General features: G+C 34.7%; 1 non-coding gene across 1 annotated transcript; it reads right to left on the bottom strand.

Annotated features, from left to right (window-relative positions):
• Positions 1 to 226: 226 nt before the first annotated feature.
• Positions 227 to 333, bottom strand: LOC139903102 (small nucleolar RNA R71). The gene has a single exon (XR_011777946.1). It is a non-coding gene; the product is annotated as a small nucleolar RNA R71 (small nucleolar RNA).
• Between the last annotated feature and the right edge of the window lie 7017 nt (positions 334 to 7350).

Raw genomic sequence — 7350 nt, forward strand, 5'->3', positions numbered from 1 at the left:
GCCAAAAGAAGATTCAAACGAACATCTTCGAACCTTTAATAGGATCTGTACTCTATTCAAAATCAGAGAAGTTGAGGATGAATAGATCTATCTCATGTTATTTCCTTGGACTTTAAAGGGAGAAGCCAAAGATTGGTTAGAATCGTTACCTGAAGGGGCGATTGACACATGGGATGTCTTAGTTGAAAAATTTCTTAAACAATTCTTTCCGGCATCTAAAGTCGTGAGACTTCAAGGAGAAATTGTTACGTTCGCGCAAAAGCCAAATGAAATATTATATGAGGCGTGGACAAGATTCGAAAAGTTGTTGAGATGATGTCCTCAACATGGTTTAGACACTTATCAAATAGTATAAATATTCTACCAAGGTCTCGACATTGCTACACGAAAAGACATCGACATAGCAGCTGGTGGTTCCATTATGAAGAAAACCGCAACTGAAGCTTACAAAATCATTGATAACACAGCCTCCCACTCACATGAGTGGCACCAGGAAAAAGATATTTTTCGTTCATCTAAAGTGGCAAGAGCCGATTCTAGCCATGACTTTGATTCCGTTTCCGCAAAGATAGATGCTTTCGAGAGACTAATGGAAAAGATGACTAAAGATATTCACGCAATACGAATCAGTTGTGAGCAATGTAGTGGACCACACTTAACGAAAGATTGTCACATTGAGCAATCTATGGAACAACGTGAGAATGTTTCCTACATGAACCAAAGGCCGGGAAATAATTATCAGAATAATTATCAACCGCCAAGGCTAAACTTCAATCGAAATCAAAACATTCTTTACAATCCAAATGGACCCAACAATAACTCGTACAACCAACAAGGTCCGAATAACCAACCAACTTAAAACAACACTTTCAATCAATAAAGACCTAGCTTATATAAACCACCACAACAAACTGAAGAGAAAAAGTCAAATCTGGAAGAAATGGTACAAAAGCTAGTTGAATCTCAAACACAATTTATTGCAACTCAAACCCAAACGAATGAGAGGTTTGATCAGTCATTTAGAACTCAACAAGCTTCCATTTTGAATCTAGAAAAACACGTAGGTAATCTTGCTAGCATGATGAGTGAGAGGGAACAAGGAAAGCTACCGAGTAATAATGAAGTAAATCCTCGGAATGAAAATGTTAACATGGTATCAACAAATTCTGAAAAATCAACACCAGAAGATGGGAAGGTTTTAGATGTGAGTAACAATGAAGAAGTTACACCACCACCACCACCCGAGTATGTAAAGCCAGTAGTGGCACCATACAGATCACCCATCCCGTTTCCAAGAAAAGGAGTTGAGTATGAGAAAGTAATAAGTAATAAAGTTTGTGATACCTTTGGAAAGAAGAAGAATAATAAGAAAGTACAAGAAACTAAAACCGTAAAGATAAACCCGGTGAAGACAGTTCTACCAAAACCTCCACCCAGGTTAGGTGATCCGGGTGAATTTATTGTTCCTTGTCTACTTAGTAATTGTGTCATGTATGATGCACTAACAGATTTAGGTGCAAGTGTGAGTGTTATGCCTCTTTCATTATATAAGAGATTAGGAGTAGGTGAGTTAAGTCCAACGGATATGAGTGTTCGACTCCTTGATCAAACCATTAAGTACCCAATTGGAATTGCTGACAACCTACCCGTTCAAGTAGGTAATTTAACCTTTCTAGTCGAATTCATTGTCATTGACATAGAAGAGGACTCAAACATTCCTCTAATTTTAGGTCAACCATTCTTAGCGTCCACCGGGGCGTTTTTTGATGTAAGAAAGGGTAGAATGACACTTAGTAATGATGAGAAATCGATCACCTTTATGATTCGAAAGTCTAAATCTCCACCAACCAAAACCGTTGAACCAGCAAAAACGATTGGTAAGAACCATGTTGTTTTACCAACTCCAACGGTAGTGCTTAACAATAATAAAATGCCTAAGTGTTGGGAAAATGAAACAACACCTAATGATGACCTGATAACAAAGAACCCCGCTGTTGATACGAAATTAAATGACCCCGTTATTAACAGTTCAATGAAGAAACTTTATAAACGGGTTTACAATGCTAGAATTAAGGAGAACTTTAAGTTATGTAACCGGTTAGTATCCAATCTGTCGCCTAAAGAAAAGGCGAAACTAGTTGAATTTGTGGATAATACAGAAGAAGCCGGCCACTGGCTTAAAGCAAAAGTCACAGATATGCAAGTTGATTATGGTCCAAGAGAAATTGACAATGAAGTTAATCACAATTTCAACACCACAGCTACCTAAGTGTGGGGAGACTCAAATGTTCTAAAAAGAAAATGCTGTCTAGAGTTAGTTGTTCTGTTCTCGTGTAGTTCCGAGAATGGAATCCGATTGGTCTTTTCCACTAGCAGACACTAAAGAACTAGTTTTCTCCCCTCATTCTGAATTTTTTTTTATTTTGTAGGTTTTATATGAAATTAATATTCTTTTTAAATTTAAGTTTTGAGTGATTTTAAAAACAAAAATTTACTTTATTTAATTAAGTTTAAAAAAATGATTTCTAAAATTCGTCGTGAGTTAAACACTAGATCATTGAACCGAAATTGCTTTACCCGAGGGCGGGATGACAAATTTTGTTATCATTATTTTTAATTTTATTGATTTAAAGTATGCCAAAAAAATATTAGATTTTATAAATTTTTTAAAGTGGGGTAATATACCAAACTTCAAAAATATGTATATATGTTTGCAGTTTATCTTATGTACAAAACAGGGTAAAACAACGCACTTTCAAAGACTGTCATTAAGTTCAGCAAAAGATACTAATTTTGACGACAAGACGCAAAATATCAAATGTGAAATAACAATAATATGTTTGCAAACTCGGTAATTTTAATCATTTTTCTACACTAATCACCCTCATGAATTTAAATTTTTACTGATTTCTTGCAAATGAGGGCATTGCAAGATCTCAAGTGTGGGGAAGGGTTATAAATTCTCTCGGGTTTACACTTGGTTTAATTGCCAAATTTTGTGAAAATTTGAAAAATTTTCAACTAAATGAATTCAAAATCATGTTTATACATATTTATGAACGATGAAAACTAGGTGTTAATCCCGAAATTATCGTTACCTCGGAAAGGACATAAATTGAGAAACACCCTAAAACGCTTGAATTCATTTAAAATGGAATAAAGGAGAATAAAAAGGCAAAGAAAAAAACTAAGTGTGGGGAGAATGTACCAAGTTATTCAATAAAACTATCTATCACATGTTTCTGTAAAGTTTATTGCAGGTGCTTTTGTTTTGGATTAAATTAACTGTTTTACCCATAATATTATAATAAAGATAAAAGAAAAGATGGATCTACACGATAAATCAATTCCATCATTAAAAGGAAGTAAAGTCTTCTAAAAAAGACACGCGCTTCTTGATTTAGGTCAAGAAGTTGTCGTCCAGACCAGCTGTACATTGACGAAAAATCAAGAAAAGTCATCTCTAAAATCAGCAGGAAATCCACGGACCTCAGCATCAAACAGGGTCGCCATGTGGTCAGACTTATCCTAACCATGAGAGGATCTGTCTCGTAAAATGGGGAGGGCGCCGTGCAAATTAGCTTGATAAGACTAATGAATCAGACCCCCAGTAAGGATAATCTCCTTAAAGATTAAAAATCAGCTTTTAAGCCTGATATCACTCAATCCTTGAGATTGACCTTAAAGATTGAGAATTACAAACTCATGGAATTCGATGATATTTAAACTCGAACTTGAACGAGAAAATATTTTGATCAAATTACAAACCGATTTGTTTTCTGAAAACCTATTTTCAATACGTTCATTACCATTGAATGTAAAATCCTAGGAATTCACCTAGAATTTATTAGGTCACCTGAACCAAATCGGGTGTCAACTGTAAGAACGGTGGTTGCATAGTATGGTCGGAGACAGGACCTTGTGCCAGATCAAAAAATCATAGGGTGATCTTTACTATTTCTCCTACAAAGGATAGTATTTGCATCCGACAAGTTTTAGACTATGATTAACTGCATGTCATTAGACATTGCCTTAACAGTTTCTTGTTCATCGCTTTCCTTTACAACCGAAAGGTAGTTTGCCGAAAGGTAATATACGGAACAAGTAAACTGGATGTGTGCTTTCCGATACAGGGATAGCAGTGGATTACATGAACCTAAAAGTTTTAGCCAAAATATTGATCCACAAATATATTTTGCAACACCGATGGTGGATCAAATCAGAAAACTTATCTAGGGTAAAAGCTAGATTGAATTTTCAAAAGATCAAATGTTTTCATAAAGATCCGATTTCCTTAAAGGATCTAAATTTTCATAGTCATGTGGGACTGTAAACCACATCGTTACTATCATTGTTCATACCGCCGTATTGAAATCAATGATGTATAAAGTGTGAAGAATAAAGAAGTGATTCTGGTAAAGTTATATTCAAGTTCTATATTGCTTGAGGACAAGCAACGCTCAAGTGTGGGAATATTTGATAATGCTAAAAACGAACATATATTTCATAGCATTATCCTTCAAGAAAGACAAGCTTTTAGTTGCAATTGTTCTAATTTCAAGTAATTATCGTTTAAATAATAAAAGGTGAAGACAAAAGACGGATTTGACAATTTAAAGACGCAAATGACCAAAAAGCTAAAAAGTACAAAGTACAATTCAAGTGGTTCAATTTATTGATGAGAAACGTCTCAAAATTACAAAAGTACAAGCCGCAAAACGCAAAGTACAAGATATTAAATTATAAGAAAAGGCGTTCGAAAATCCGGAACCGAGACATGAACCAACTTTCAACGCTCGACGCAACGGAGCTGAAAGTACAAGTCAACTATGCACAAGAATATAATATAATATTTAAATAATTCATAATAAGAATAATAATAAATAATAAAAAGTTGTTAATTGAGCATAGTTAAAGGGTCATAAGTGAAAATTTCAAATCAATAATTCGCAACAAGATATTATTGATTCAATTTTGAATGGTAGTCAACTAACATTCTACCTATAACAGTATCAATCATTTGCCTATAAAAGCAAGGCACGAAGTAATGAAGAAACTACACCTTTTTCTTTTCCTTTCTCATATCATATACGATATATATATATTTATATTTTACAATTATAATTTTAATTTAAGTTTAATAATAATTGGGTTATTGTAAGAATGTTTTACGGGCTTTAAATTGAAACTCTGTCCGTGTAACTCTACGCTATAAATAATCATTGTAAGTTATGTTCTTCCTTTTTAAATTAATGTCTCGTAACTAAGTTATTATTATGCTTATTTAAGCCGAAGTAATCGTGTTGTTGGGCTAAATGTTAAGATTGAGTAATTGGGCTTTGAACCATAATTGGGGTTTGAACAAAAGACCGACACTTATGGAAATTAGACTATGGGCTATTAATGGGCTTTATATTTGTTTAACTGAATGATAGTTCGTTAATTTAATATAAAGATTTACAATTTGAAGTATCTATAAATAACCACATACACTCGATCGGATACGATGGGCGGGATATTTATAAGTACTAATAATTGTTCATTTGACCGGACACGGGGATGGATTAATAGTCAACGGACTCATTAAAATAGGGGTGGATTACATACAAGGAAAATTGGTGTAATTGTTAACAAAGTATTAAAACCTTGTTACAGTTTAAGTCCTCAATTAGTTGGAATATTTGACTTCGGGTATAAGGGTAATTTAATGAGGATACTCGCACTTTATAATTATGGCCGATGGACTGTTATGGACAAAAACCAGATAGACATATCGAATAATCCAGGACAAAGGACAATTAACCCATGGTAATAAATTAAAATCAAAACGTCAAACATCATGATTACGGAAGTTTAAATAAGCATAATTCCTTTATTTTATATCTCATCGAACTTTCATTTATCGTCACTTTATTTATCGTACTTTAAATTATCGCACTTTTATTTTTACGCTTTACTTATATTTTTAATTATTGCACTTTTATTTGTTGTCATTTACTTTACTCGTTAAAATAAGTTATATTTATATTTAATATTTTGCATTAGGTTTTAACTGTGATATAAGTCTCAAAATCGACAAACCGGTCATTAAACGGTAAATCCCCCCAAAGTTACCTATAATTACTATATATTACTAAATCTAGTTTAACTACTTAATTAACTAATTTGACCTAGTAAGACACCCAATAATAGTGTCCACGGATCGACCTCCCGGACTTTACCTTAGCTATATTATTACACGATAGGTATACTTGCCTTTTGTGTTTTAGTTTAATTTAGGTAATTTTCTGTAGTAAATAAATATAAAACTGATAGTCGTTTCATACACACCCTCTAGAACACAGCAGATGTCTACATCACTGTTGCCAAAATCACACCATCATTGCAAGAAACCATACATGAGACTATTTTCCACTATGTGGGCAAAGCACTTGAGCTTTCCAGGCTTGCTGATCAAACTACCACCACTGCCATTGATCCCAGACTGCGTCAGATCACTATTTTCACTGACATTGCAGTTGCTCATATCCAAAAACATTATGAACAACAAGATGCACTCCATCAACGCATCCTCTCTCATGAAGAATACCTTGCTACTCTCAATAAATTGCAAGAGGAGCTGGATCTAAAGAGGTCAAGGGTTTATGTTCTTAATGAGAAGAACAGGGTGCTTGAGGACAGAATTGAGAATTATCAACTGCAGATGGCTAATATGGTACATGTGGTAGAGTATCTTCGTATTGATGAGTCTCTACACAGAATGGCTGAACTACAATCAGATGTTCGTGATAATGTTGACAGAATTGCCATAGGTGTAGCTTGCAATGAGGTTCGTACTGCTAATCTCTTTCTCAAGAACCATGGCGTTGATATAGGAGCTCACCTCTCTGTAGCTGATGCTGATTGGAATAACTTTGCCTGATCACAAGCTGATACTGATAGTGACTGTGACGCAATTGTTCCCCTGGCTCTACTTCAACCCCTGCAGATGACAAAAAATTGGAGAAGAAAACTAAGAAGGATAAGAAAAGAAAACAATATGGGAGGAGTATGAGCATGAAAAATCTCCAAAGCAGCAGAAGAGAGATGGTGATGGTGATGGTAATGGTCATGGAAATACTGGCCCTAAGCCCAGCAACGCTCATACTGAGGCAGGTGTAAGGGGTGCTGGTGAATCTCAACCTAGCATGCCTTACACATCTGCTGATGATATTGGTTTTGGTACTAAGCCCGGTAATGTTGTTATAGCTACTGAGCTGGCTAGATCTTTTATTGTTTCTCAATCTATTGAAAGAAAGTTGAAAAAAATTAGAGAGACATCAGAAGAGACAGCAGGAACTCAATAATGCC

Source organism: Rutidosis leptorrhynchoides, chromosome 3 (assembly GCF_046630445.1).
Source record: "Rutidosis leptorrhynchoides isolate AG116_Rl617_1_P2 chromosome 3, CSIRO_AGI_Rlap_v1, whole genome shotgun sequence".
Classification (NCBI taxonomy): domain Eukaryota; kingdom Viridiplantae; phylum Streptophyta; class Magnoliopsida; order Asterales; family Asteraceae; genus Rutidosis; species Rutidosis leptorrhynchoides.